This window comes from Maylandia zebra, linkage group LG8, assembly GCF_041146795.1.
Source record: "Maylandia zebra isolate NMK-2024a linkage group LG8, Mzebra_GT3a, whole genome shotgun sequence".
Taxonomy (NCBI): Eukaryota; Metazoa; Chordata; class Actinopteri; order Cichliformes; family Cichlidae; genus Maylandia; species Maylandia zebra.
In genome coordinates this window covers 5,757,615-5,771,796 of record NC_135174.1, presented here as the reverse complement: position 1 = coordinate 5,771,796, position 14,182 = coordinate 5,757,615, and the positions used below count along the sequence as shown (strand labels likewise).

Here is a 14,182-nt window from a genome sequence, read left to right as displayed (position 1 = left end):
AGCCGGCAGAGGACTTGGCAAGAGCAGGAAAAAGCAAAAAGGAAAGGCGAGTGCACGTCTCCCCGCCCCCCAAGCCAGGCCGAGAGAAGGCTTGAAAAAAAAGGACATTTATCATTTCTTCTTCAGCCAGCCAGCCCTTCTCATGGTTTTTCCAAAGTACACAGCACAGCAGATTCTGCAATATTCTTACACACTAATTAAGCATTGGAAACCTACCTACTCCTTTGTTCATTGTAAACAATTGTACTTTCTGTAAAGTGGTTTGAATTAAAGAGAAAAGAAAAGTATGTTTTGTTTTGTTTTTTTTCTTCAAGATCTGTTCACATGTACTTAGCAAGAGTGAGTACACAGCGTTAAAAAATGGTACTTAGTGTAGTGAGGAAGGCGAAAAGCAAAGAGAGCATATGAAGGTAATATTGAAGTAGGCGCAGTTTTGAAGTGGTGAAAGGCAAAGGCATGAGTGCAAGCGTAATAAAAGGTAATAGGAGAGATGTCGAGCAGGCGGAGGACTTGGCTGGAGCAGGAAAAGGCAAAAGGGGAAACGCGAATGCGCATCCCCGACCCCCAAGCTAGGGCCGTGGCAGCGAGATCGTGGGGGTTCGAACTGGCGTCGCTCTGTACCAGAGTGCTCTGCCACACATCATACGCCAAACGGCCGGCCGAGAGAATGGTTAAAAAAAAGGACATTTATCATTTCTTCTCCAGCCAGCCAGCCAGCCAGCCAGCCAGCCCTTCTCATGGTTTTTACAAAGTACACAGCACAGCAGATTCTGCAATATTCTTACACATCAATTACACATGGAAACCTACCTACCTACTTCTGTCTTCATTCTAAACAATTACACTTTCTGGAAAGTGCTTTCAATAAAACACAAAACAAAACCATCTTTTCTTTGCTTTTTTTTATTCAACATCTCTTCACGGTGTAGTGAGGAAGGCCAAAAACAAAGAGAGCCTACCAAGGTAATATTCAAGTAGGCGCACTTTTGAAGTGGTGAAAGGCAAAGGCATGAGTGCAAGCCTAATAAAAGCTAATAGGAGAGATGTAGAGCCGGCAGAGGACTTGGCAAGAGCAGGAAAAAGCAAAAAGGAAAGGCGAGTGCACGTCTCCCCGCCCCCCAAGCCAGGCCGAGAGAAGGCTTGAAAAAAAAGGACATTTATCATTTCTTCTTCAGCCAGCCAGCCCTTCTCATGGTTTTTCCAAAGTACACAGCACAGCAGATTCTGCAATATTCTTACACACTAATTAAGCATTGGAAACCTACCTACTCCTTTGTTCATTGTAAACAATTGTACTTTCTGTAAAGTGGTTTGAATTAAAGAGAAAAGAAAAGAATGTTTTGTTTTGTTTTTTTTCTTCAAGATCTGTTCACATGTACTTAGCAAGAGTGAGTACACAGCGTTAAAAAATGGTACTTAGTGTAGTGAGGAAGGCGAAAAGCAAAGAGAGCATATGAAGGTAATATTGAAGTAGGCGCAGTTTTGAAGTGGTGAAAGGCAAAGGCATGAGTGCAAGCGTAATAAAAGGTAATAGGAGAGATGTCGAGCAGGCGGAGGACTTGGCTGGAGCAGGAAAAGGCAAAGGGGGAAACGCGAATGCGTATCCCCGCCCCCCAAGCTAGGGCCGTGGCAGCGAGATCGTGGGGCTTCGAACTGGCGGCGCTCTGTACCAGAGTGCTCTGCCACACATCATACGCCAAACGGCCGGCCGAGAGAATGGTTAAAAAAAAGGACATTTATCATTTCTTCTCCAGCCAGCCAGCCAGCCAGCCAGCCAGCCCTTCTCATGGTTTTTACAAAGTACACAGCACAGCAGATTCTGCAATATTCTTACACATCAATTACACATGGAAACCTACCTACCTACTTCTGTCTTCATTCTAAACAATTACACTTTCTGGAAAGTGCTTTCAATAAAACACAAAACAAAACCATCTTTTCTTTGCTTTTTTTTATTCAACATCTCTTCACGGTGTAGTGAGGAAGGCCAAAAACAAAGAGAGCCTATCAAGGTAATATTCAAGTAGGCGCACTTTTGAAGTGGTGAAAGGCAAAGGCATGAGTGCAAGCCTAATAAAAGCTAATAGGAGAGATGTAGAGCCGGCAGAGGACTTGGCAAGAGCAGGAAAAAGCAAAAAGGAAAGGCGAGTGCACGTCTCCCCGCCCCCCAAGCCAGGCCGAGAGAAGGCTTGAAAAAAAAGGACATTTATCATTTCTTCTTCAGCCAGCCAGCCCTTCTCATGGTTTTTCCAAAGTACACAGCACAGCAGATTCTGCAATATTCTTACACACTAATTAAGCATTGGAAACCTACCTACTCCTTTGTTCATTGTAAACAATTGTACTTTCTGTAAAGTGGTTTGAATTAAAGAGAAAAGAAAAGAATGTTTTGTTTTGTTTTTTTTCTTCAAGATCTGTTCACATGTACTTAGCAAGAGTGAGTACACAGCGTTAAAAAATGGTACTTAGTGTAGTGAGGAAGGCGAAAAGCAAAGAGAGCATATGAAGGTAATATTGAAGTAGGCGCAGTTTTGAAGTGGTGAAAGGCAAAGGCATGAGTGCAAGCGTAATAAAAGGTAATAGGAGAGATGTCGAGCAGGCGGAGGACTTGGCTGGAGCAGGCGGAGGACTTGGCTGGAGCAGGAAAAGGCAAAAGGGGAAACGCGAATGCGCATCCCCGCCCCCCAAGCTAGGGCCGTGGCAGCGAGATCGTGGGGGTTCGAACTGGCGGCGCTCTGTACCAGAGTGCTCTGCCACACATCATACGCCAAACGGCCGGCCGAGAGAATGGTTAAAAAAAAGGACATTTATCATTTCTTCTCCAGCCAGCCAGCCAGCCAGCCAGCCAGCCCTTCTCATGGTTTTTACAAAGTACACAGCACAGCAGATTCTGCAATATTCTTACACATCAATTACACATGGAAACCTACCTACCTACTTCTGTCTTCATTCTAAACAATTACACTTTCTGGAAAGTGCTTTCAATAAAACACAAAACAAAACCATCTTTTCTTTGCTTTTTTTTATTCAACATCTCTTCACGGTGTAGTGAGGAAGGCCAAAAACAAAGAGAGCCTACCAAGGTAATATTCAAGTAGGCGCACTTTTGAAGTGGTGAAAGGCAAAGGCATGAGTGCAAGCCTAATAAAAGCTAATAGGAGAGATGTAGAGCCGGCAGAGGACTTGGCAAGAGCAGGAAAAAGCAAAAAGGAAAGGCGAGTGCACGTCTCCCCGCCCCCCAAGCCAGGCCGAGAGAAGGCTTGAAAAAAAAAGGACATTTATCATTTCTTCTTCAGCCAGCCAGCCCTTCTCATGGTTTTTCCAAAGTACACAGCACAGCAGATTCTGCAATATTCTTACACACTAATTAAGCATTGGAAACCTACCTACTCCTTTGTTCATTGTAAACAATTGTACTTTCTGTAAAGTGGTTTGAATTAAAGAGAAAAGAAAAGTATGTTTTGTTTTGTTTTTTTTCTTCAAGATCTGTTCACATGTACTTAGCAAGAGTGAGTACACAGCGTTAAAAAATGGTACTTAGTGTAGTGAGGAAGGCGAAAAGCAAAGAGAGCATATGAAGGTAATATTGAAGTAGGCGCAGTTTTGAAGTGGTGAAAGGCAAAGGCATGAGTGCAAGCGTAATAAAAGGTAATAGGAGAGATGTCGAGCAGGCGGAGGACTTGGCTGGAGCAGGCGGAGGACTTGGCTGGAGCAGGAAAAGGCAAAAGGGGAAACGCGAATGCGCATCCCCGCCCCCCAAGCTAGGGCCGTGGCAGCGAGATCGTAGGGGTTCGAACTGGCGGCGCTCTGTACCAGAGTGCTCTGCCACACATCATACGCCAAACGGCCGGCCGAGAGAATGGTTAAAAAAAAGGACATTTATCATTTCTTCTCCAGCCAGCCAGCCAGCCAGCCAGCCAGCCCTTCTCATGGTTTTTACAAAGTACACAGCACAGCAGATTCTGCAATATTCTTACACACTAATTAAGCATTGGAAACCTACCTACTCCTTTGTTCATTGTAAACAATTGTACTTTCTGTAAAGTGGTTTGAATTAAAGAGAAAAGAAAAGTATGTTTTGTTTTGTTTTTTTTCTTCAAGATCTGTTCACATGTACTTAGCAAGAGTGAGTACACAGCCAGCCAGCCAGCCAGCCAGCCCTTCTCATGGTTTTTACAAAGTACACAGCACAGCAGATTCTGCAATATTCTTACACATCAATTACACATGGAAACCTACCTACCTACTTCTGTCTTCATTCTAAACAATTACACTTTCTGGAAAGTGCTTTCAATAAAACACAAAACAAAACCATCTTTTCTTTGCTTTTTTTTATTCAACATCTCTTCACGGTATAGTGAGGAAGGCCAAAAACAAAGAGAGCCTACCAAGGTAATATTCAAGTAGGCGCACTTTTGAAGTGGTGAAAGGCAAAGGCATGAGTGCAAGCCTAATAAAAGCTAATAGGAGAGATGTAGAGCCGGCAGAGGACTTGGCAAGAGCAGGAAAAAGCAAAAAGGAAAGGCGAGTGCACGTCTCCCCGCCCCCCAAGCCAGGCCGAGAGAAGGCTTGAAAAAAAAGGACATTTATCATTTCTTCTTCAGCCAGCCAGCCCTTCTCATGGTTTTTCCAAAGTACACAGCACAGCAGATTCTGCAATATTCTTACACACTAATTAAGCATTGGAAACCTACCTACTCCTTTGTTCATTGTAAACAATTGTACTTTCTGTAAAGTGGTTTGAATTAAAGAGAAAAGAAAAGTATGTTTTGTTTTGTTTTTTTTCTTCAAGATCTGTTCACATGTACTTAGCAAGAGTGAGTACACAGCGTTAAAAAATGGTACTTAGTGTAGTGAGGAAGGCGAAAAGCAAAGAGAGCATATGAAGGTAATATTGAAGTAGGCGCAGTTTTGAAGTGGTGAAAGGCAAAGGCATGAGTGCAAGCGTAATAAAAGGTAATAGGAGAGATGTCGAGCAGGCGGAGGACTTGGCTGGAGCAGGAAAAGGCAAAAGGGGAAACGCGAATGCGCATCCCCGCCCCCCAAGCTAGGGCCGTGGCAGCGAGATCGTGGGGGTTCGAACTGGCGGCGCTCTGTACCAGAGTGCTCTGCCACACATCATACGCCAAACGGCCGGCCGAGAGAATGGTTAAAAAAAAGGACATTTATCATTTCTTCTCCAGCCAGCCAGCCAGCCAGCCAGCCAGCCCTTCTCATGGTTTTTACAAAGTACACAGCACAGCAGATTCTGCAATATTCTTACACATCAATTACACATGGAAACCTACCTACCTACTTCTGTCTTCATTCTAAACAATTACACTTTCTGGAAAGTGCTTTCAATAAAACACAAAACAAAACCATCTTTTCTTTGCTTTTTTTTATTCAACATCTCTTCACGGTGTAGTGAGGAAGGCCAAAAACAAAGAGAGCCTACCAAGGTAATATTCAAGTAGGCGCACTTTTGAAGTGGTGAAAGGCAAAGGCATGAGTGCAAGCCTAATAAAAGCTAATAGGAGAGATGTAGAGCCGGCAGAGGACTTGGCAAGAGCAGGAAAAAGCAAAAAGGAAAGGCGAGTGCACGTCTCCCCGCCCCCCAAGCCAGGCCGAGAGAAGGCTTGAAAAAAAAGGACATTTATCATTTCTTCTTCAGCCAGCCAGCCCTTCTCATGGTTTTTCCAAAGTACACAGCACAGCAGATTCTGCAATATTCTTACACACTAATTAAGCATTGGAAACCTACCTACTCCTTTGTTCATTGTAAACAATTGTACTTTCTGTAAAGTGGTTTGAATTAAAGAGAAAAGAAAAGTATGTTTTGTTTTGTTTTTTTTCTTCAAGATCTGTTCACATGTACTTAGCAAGAGTGAGTACACAGCGTTAAAAAATGGTACTTAGTGTAGTGAGGAAGGCGAAAAGCAAAGAGAGCATATGAAGGTAATATTGAAGTAGGCGCAGTTTTGAAGTGGTGAAAGGCAAAGGCATGAGTGCAAGCGTAATAAAAGGTAATAGGAGAGATGTCGAGCAGGCGGAGGACTTGGCTGGAGCAGGCGGAGGACTTGGCTGGAGCAGGAAAAGGCAAAAGGGGAAACGCGAATGCGCATCCCCGCCCCCCAAGCTAGGGCCGTGGCAGCGAGATCGTGGGGGTTCGAACTGGCGGCGCTCTGTACCAGAGTGCTCTGCCACACATCATACGCCAAACGGCCGGCCGAGAGAATGGTTAAAAAAAAGGACATTTATCATTTCTTCTCCAGCCAGCCAGCCAGCCAGCCAGCCCTTCTCATGGTTTTTACAAAGTACACAGCACAGCAGATTCTGCAATATTCTTACACACTAATTAAGCATTGGAAACCTACCTACTCCTTTGTTCATTGTAAACAATTGTACTTTCTGTAAAGTGGTTTGAATTAAAGAGAAAAGAAAAGTATGTTTTGTTTTGTTTTTTTTCTTCAAGATCTGTTCACATGTACTTAGCAAGAGTGAGTACACAGCCAGCCAGCCAGCCAGCCAGCCCTTCTCATGGTTTTTACAAAGTACACAACACAGCAGATTCTGCAATATTCTTACACATCAATTACACATGGAAACCTACCTACCTACTTCTGTCTTCATTCTAAACAATTACACTTTCTGGAAAGTGCTTTCAATAAAACACAAAACAAAACCATCTTTTCTTTGCTTTTTTTTATTCAACATCTCTTCACGGTATAGTGAGGAAGGCCAAAAACAAAGAGAGCCTACCAAGGTAATATTCAAGTAGGCGCACTTTTGAAGTGGTGAAAGGCAAAGGCATGAGTGCAAGCCTAATAAAAGCTAATAGGAGAGATGTAGAGCCGGCAGAGGACTTGGCAAGAGCAGGAAAAAGCAAAAAGGAAAGGCGAGTGCACGTCTCCCCGCCCCCCAAGCCAGGCCGAGAGAAGGCTTGAAAAAAAAGGACATTTATCATTTCTTCTTCAGCCAGCCAGCCCTTCTCATGGTTTTTCCAAAGTACACAGCACAGCAGATTCTGCAATATTCTTACACACTAATTAAGCATTGGAAACCTACCTACTCCTTTGTTCATTGTAAACAATTGTACTTTCTGTAAAGTGGTTTGAATTAAAGAGAAAAGAAAAGAATGTTTTGTTTTGTTTTTTTTCTTCAAGATCTGTTCACATGTACTTAGCAAGAGTGAGTACACAGCGTTAAAAAATGGTACTTAGTGTAGTGAGGAAGGCGAAAAGCAAAGAGAGCATATGAAGGTAATATTGAAGTAGGCGCAGTTTTGAAGTGGTGAAAGGCAAAGGCATGAGTGCAAGCGTAATAAAAGGTAATAGGAGAGATGTCGAGCAGGCGGAGGACTTGGCTGGAGCAGGAAAAGGCAAAGGGGGAAACGCGAATGCGTATCCCCGCCCCCCAAGCTAGGGCCGTGGCAGCGAGATCGTGGGGCTTCGAACTGGCGGCGCTCTGTACCAGAGTGCTCTGCCACACATCATACGCCAAACGGCCGGCCGAGAGAATGGTTAAAAAAAAGGACATTTATCATTTCTTCTCCAGCCAGCCAGCCAGCCAGCCAGCCAGCCCTTCTCATGGTTTTTACAAAGTACACAGCACAGCAGATTCTGCAATATTCTTACACATCAATTACACATGGAAACCTACCTACCTACTTCTGTCTTCATTCTAAACAATTACACTTTCTGGAAAGTGCTTTCAATAAAACACAAAACAAAACCATCTTTTCTTTGCTTTTTTTTATTCAACATCTCTTCACGGTGTAGTGAGGAAGGCCAAAAACAAAGAGAGCCTATCAAGGTAATATTCAAGTAGGCGCACTTTTGAAGTGGTGAAAGGCAAAGGCATGAGTGCAAGCCTAATAAAAGCTAATAGGAGAGATGTAGAGCCGGCAGAGGACTTGGCAAGAGCAGGAAAAAGCAAAAAGGAAAGGCGAGTGCACGTCTCCCCGCCCCCCAAGCCAGGCCGAGAGAAGGCTTGAAAAAAAAGGACATTTATCATTTCTTCTTCAGCCAGCCAGCCCTTCTCATGGTTTTTCCAAAGTACACAGCACAGCAGATTCTGCAATATTCTTACACACTAATTAAGCATTGGAAACCTACCTACTCCTTTGTTCATTGTAAACAATTGTACTTTCTGTAAAGTGGTTTGAATTAAAGAGAAAAGAAAAGAATGTTTTGTTTTGTTTTTTTTCTTCAAGATCTGTTCACATGTACTTAGCAAGAGTGAGTACACAGCGTTAAAAAATGGTACTTAGTGTAGTGAGGAAGGCGAAAAGCAAAGAGAGCATATGAAGGTAATATTGAAGTAGGCGCAGTTTTGAAGTGGTGAAAGGCAAAGGCATGAGTGCAAGCGTAATAAAAGGTAATAGGAGAGATGTCGAGCAGGCGGAGGACTTGGCTGGAGCAGGAAAAGGCAAAAGGGGAAACGCGAATGCGCATCCCCGCCCCCCAAGCTAGGGCCGTGGCAGCGAGATCGTGGGGGTTCGAACTGGCGGCGCTCTGTACCAGAGTGCTCTGCCACACATCATACGCCAAACGGCCGGCCAAGAGAATGGTTAAAAAAAAGGACATTTATCATTTCTTCTCCAGCCAGCCAGCCAGCCAGCCAGCCAGCCAGCCCTTCTCATGGTTTTTACAAAGTACACAGCACAGCAGATTCTGCAATATTCTTACACATCAATTACACATGGAAACCTACCTACTCCTTTGTTCATTGTAAACAATTGTACTTTCTGTAAAGTGGTTTGAATTAAAGAGAAAAGAAAAGTATGTTTTGTTTTGTTTTTTTTCTTCAAGATCTGTTCACATGTACTTAGCAAGAGTGAGTACACAGCCAGCCAGCCAGCCCTTCTCATGGTTTTTACAAAGTACACAACACAGCAGATTCTGCAATATTCTTACACATCAATTACACATGGAAACCTACCTACCTACTTCTGTCTTCATTCTAAACAATTACACTTTCTGGAAAGTGCTTTCAATAAAACACAAAACAAAACCATCTTTTCTTTGCTTTTTTTTATTCAACATCTCTTCACGGTGTAGTGAGGAAGGCCAAAAACAAAGAGAGCCTACCAAGGTAATATTCAAGTAGGCGCACTTTTGAAGTGGTGAAAGGCAAAGGCATGAGTGCAAGCCTAATAAAAGCTAATAGGAGAGATGTAGAGCCGGCAGAGGACTTGGCAAGAGCAGGAAAAAGCAAAAAGGAAAGGCGAGTGCACGTCTCCCCGCCCCCCAAGCCAGGCCGAGAGAAGGCTTGAAAAAAAAGGACATTTATCATTTCTTCTTCAGCCAGCCAGCCCTTCTCATGGTTTTTCCAAAGTACACAGCACAGCAGATTCTGCAATATTCTTACACACTAATTAAGCATTGGAAACCTACCTACTCCTTTGTTCATTGTAAACAATTGTACTTTCTGTAAAGTGGTTTGAATTAAAGAGAAAAGAAAAGTATGTTTTGTTTTTCTTTTTATTAGTAATATGTTAAACTTGTTTAAATATTTGCAACATTATAATTATTTAAAAACTGTGTTTTACCATTTAAATAAAAAAATGTTATTCTCTTATCTTATTCTATTCCATTATTTTTCTTTTTGCTGTTGTTACTTTGCACAGTCCACTTTCTGCTGTGACACAACTAATTTCCGAGATGTGGGAATAAAGGTTTATCTTATCTTATCTCTGCTAACATAGCTGTAAACTTTTACAGCTATTACAATGAAAAGAAAAAGAAATAAGGTTTGAGTAAGCATTGAGCCACCAACCAACCTAATAATGAAGTGCCTAAAAATACAATTTAAAATGACTCTTTGCTAGGTATGAAAATGTGCCCGATATCCTCTGAAAAACTTTGAAAGAGCTTCTGAAAGTCTGGACAGCTATTACTCAAAAACACTTAAAGTTTGGCTTCTTTGAAGCAGAGTACAGTACTGTGTAACGCAGACACTAAAGCTGATGCGCCAGAATGTCATACGAACGATTCCTTAAATACATGGGGGAGCAAGCGAGTCAGATACCAAGGGCACAAAGATGAAGCAGGTCTGATCAGCAACAGTTTATTTCCCGAGGCAGTAGAAATAAAACAACCCAAATACTAAGAAAAAAGTATACACCAAAGGCCTATCTCCCCTCACCACACTCCCTGCCGGTAACTGATGCCCTCAGGGGTTGGTGCGTTGGTGGTTCTTGGTGTCCGGGGCTGGGCGCTCAGGTATGTACCAGCTCACTCCCAGTGACTACTTGGCGGGGCCTGGTGCCTGTTGCTCGGTCAGGCCTCTTCCGGAGCAAAGGGGGCCCTCGGGCCTCCGGCCTCTGGGCCTGGGGCTCGGTTCACTCTGGCACAGCTGGCCGCCGGCAGAGCCGGCGGGCACGCCACTGCAGCCCCCTCTGGCTTCTGCTCCGTGGCCACCAAATGGGACAGGCAAAAAAAAAAAAAAAAAGAAAAGAAAAAAGTATACAATAAAATGTTCTCCATATGCTAAAATTCCCACGGAGACTAGATAAAACAATTCTAAAACCCATAAAAATACCATTTTCTACTTGCACTAAAATCCACTGGTGTAATTGTCCCACAACCCCAGATGAATGCTCATTATGGGTCCACCAGCAGGCCAGAAATTCCTTCTCCAGAGCGGGCTCCACGCCAGCCTCATCCCAGAATGACGAGGAGGAGCCTCCTGTCCCCCTCTCGTCCCTTCACTGGACCCGTCACATCCCAGCCCACCTCGCATTTTGCACCGGAGTCTGTCCCTATCAGCTAATTGTCCCATGCCCAGCCAATCCACAGTGGATTAAAACAATGTAGAATAAAACGCTAAAAACCATGCAATACGAACATTAGAATAAAATCATGCAATAAAAACTACACTCGCAAATAAACGCTAAAATCAAAATAAAACCAATATAAAAGATAAATACAAAGTTCCACTGTGTGACAACTGTACTTGAGTTGTTAACAGCAGATGCGTAACACTAAAAATATATCTATAATACATAATACATAATAACTATATATTATTATGTATTGTGGCATGAATTATATTACTTCATGCCATTTATATATAAAAAAATATAATGCAGGTAAAAATAAGGACCATTTTGAAAACCTCACAGTCAGAAACTGTGAAATCTTTGCTTTAATCGAGAACTCGACACCTCATGTTTCAGGACACTTCTTTGAAGGCGAAGGGCATCTTCATTCGTGCAGTGGTCCCAGACTCTCCAGCTGCCCGGTGTGAGAAGCTGTTACCAGGAGACAGGATCTTGGCTGTTAATGGAATCAGCCTTCTTGGACTGGACTACCAAAAGTAAGAAATCTATCATATCTCATATTTAAAGAATTTGGCACGAGCAACTTTGTTTTCATATCTTTCCCTGTTTCAGCGGGAGGGAGCTGATCCAGTCGTCAGGGGCCAGACTGAGGTTACTCGTGTCCAGATCAGACTGGATGGCTAAGATTATACAGAATGAGTGCTGACGCTACATTTGCTGAGAGACTTGTGACACACCATCAGCACTTAAAGATGATTCTGAGAGCTTTTGGAACTTTCAAGTTAAAGGATATGGACAATTTAAAGAAAATCTTCAATCTTCTATCAGGTTTTAGATGTTTTGCAGCTTTTTAATTTACATCACAGTGGCATCATAGTCCTTTTTTGTGTATGGTCAAGGTTACATTAGCGTTATCATTTCCATTGGTAGAAGACAAGACCTTTTCTCTCCATGCTCTCTCCAACTACAAGACCATCACCACAAGAACAAGAAAGCTGATGCAATAACACACATGGAACATTTTTCACAGTGTTATTTAAGTTCAACTCTCTTGTTTAGTCATTAGACATTTCTGGGTCCAAGTATTTCTTCACTTCAAAAGAAGCAGACGAGCCCTGAGGCACTACTGGGAGTAAAAAGCGTGGCTGTTCTCCGAAGTTTTGCAATATCATTTAACATTCAGACATCCAGAAGTAAGTAAGTTAGCTTGTTGACATGTTGATATACCATACTCTGATTCAAATATATTTTTAAAAACAACAACAAACAAAAAATTAACATGTAGACCACTGCAACAACTGTAAAGGTAAATGAAGACAGAAATCTGTCTTCCAGCAATGTTTGGAGGCTTCTTGACATATGATCATCTGCTACTTATGACAATAAAGCACATATAAGCATATCGACTAAGTGAAGATGTAGGATGTGGATTCAGTTGTTCTTATTGTACATGTCAAAGAGAAGGCTCTGAAAATGGACAAAACTTCAGTCAAGAGAACATCTGAAATAAGACCATCTAAAACAATGTGTTACTGGATGGTCTGGATTTCTTACCATGAACAAGTCCTGAATACTTTGAAAAACAAAGGGTTTTTTCTAATTGTATGTGTCTTGGCCCTTCATTCACATGTCAGTGTTTAGATTTTCAGACGTTTTTTTTTTTTTGCATTTATATATGGACAAGAAAAACAAAGATTTTGTCACGCAATGTCAAAGTTGTACACCTTTTTGATGACAAATTGTGTTAATGTTTGTAGGTTTCTTACTGGCTAACGTGTCTATAAACAGTTAGGATTATATCACTGCAGCAAAAGTGGAGAAAAAAAAAACAAAAGCAGAAAACCCCTTTTTTAAAAATAAAATATGCAGATTAAAAGCCACTTATGCAGTGCCTTCACTTTTTCAGACTGTATTTTTTAATATTGTCTATGGCTGCATATCAATAACTTGTAAAAAGAAAGATCAAACTCAACTTAAGAGAAAGTTGTTTATTTTTCTTCAATCATAATTGGAAATTTCTCCTTCACATGTTTATATATACTTTTTTTAATTTTTAAATGAGAATGGACAGAACCAAGAGACAGGAAAGAGAAAGAAGGAAAGAGAAGCTGGGAAGTGAGTTTACAGAAGGAGAGGGAAAAGAAAAATAGAGAAGAGGGATAGAGAGAGAAAAGACGCTGTAATCATAGCAACAACCAACATATGCATAAGTAACACTAAATAATAAATACTGCATGTTGCCGAGCAGCACACAGTACTAATAATGCACGATATGTTTAGAGGCAGCAGCCAACCCAGACAGTGTGTGTCTGTGAGGAACCATGGGCACAGCTGTGCTTGTGAGCGTGTTTGTATTCAAAAGGTTTCTCCATGTAAGTGTCTAATAGTACATGTGGGGAGCCATAGTCCTGCCCCCCCGGACATGAAGCAGACATGGAGGAGATCCAGGCCATAGCCATCCAGAGGCCCCCCAGAGCACGAGAGCCCAAAGGGGGACCACCACAGGGGCACCTAGAAAAGAGCTGAGGAGAGCCCCAGACAGGAGTCACCCAGCAGCCACAGTGGGCCTTCAGCGATGACCATGCAGGCAGCCGGCCAGCCAGAGCAGACCGAGTCCTGGTCCCAAAGATCCGCGAGCCCTCATTGTAATTAAACATTTTGAGCCATCACCTCAAAGCAAGTCAAAATCAAATTTACAAGATTCCCTCATTTCTGTGTACTCCAACTGTGTAATCCAAAGACATGACATTAGTGTAAGTGGTAACTCCAAATTGGCTAAAGGTACAAATGTCAGTGTGAAGGGTTGTCTCTCTCTTATCCCTTTGGTAATTGGCTACATGGCCACAGTGGGGATATGCTCCAGCCCAACTGATACTCTGAATTGGATAAATTGGTAGAACAGGTCACCTACTAACTGGAAGGTTGGTGGCTTGATCCCAGTCTGGTCCAGTCTGCATGCAAAGTATCCCTAGGCAAGATAGTAAACCCATGTTGCTCTCCGATGCATCCATCGGAGTATGAATGTTAGGTAGGAAGCACTTAGAAACAGTAGAAAAACATGCTTGTGCGAATGGGTGAATGTACAAGTTGTGTAAAATGCTTTGAGTGCTCAGGATACGGTAGAAAAGCGCTATATAAGAACTAGTCCAGTTACATGTTGCTGATTTGCTAGTTATGTTATAGTTGAGAAACTTGTAACATCACACATCATTTAAAGAATTCCACCCACATTTTACCCACACTGGTTTGCCTGTTTTCTGTTAACAAAGTCTGCAGACACAGTCAGTTGCAATCAATACTTTTGTTACCATGCGGATGGGAAAGCAAACAGACAGCCAACACGATGGTTGCATAGTCATGCACCTCTTTTATAGCATCACACAAACATCTCACATAAGCTCTATCGCTATGGTATCA

General features: G+C 42.4%; 1 long non-coding RNA gene across 1 annotated transcript; it reads left to right on the top strand.

Annotated features, from left to right (window-relative positions):
- The first annotated feature begins 11,044 nt into the window (after positions 1-11,044).
- LOC143419942 (uncharacterized) lies at positions 11,045-12,658 on the top strand. Its single transcript, XR_013099968.1, has 2 exons — positions 11,045-11,301; positions 11,378-12,658. It is a non-coding gene; the product is annotated as an uncharacterized LOC143419942 (long non-coding RNA).
- Positions 12,659-14,182: the final 1,524 nt, after the last annotated feature.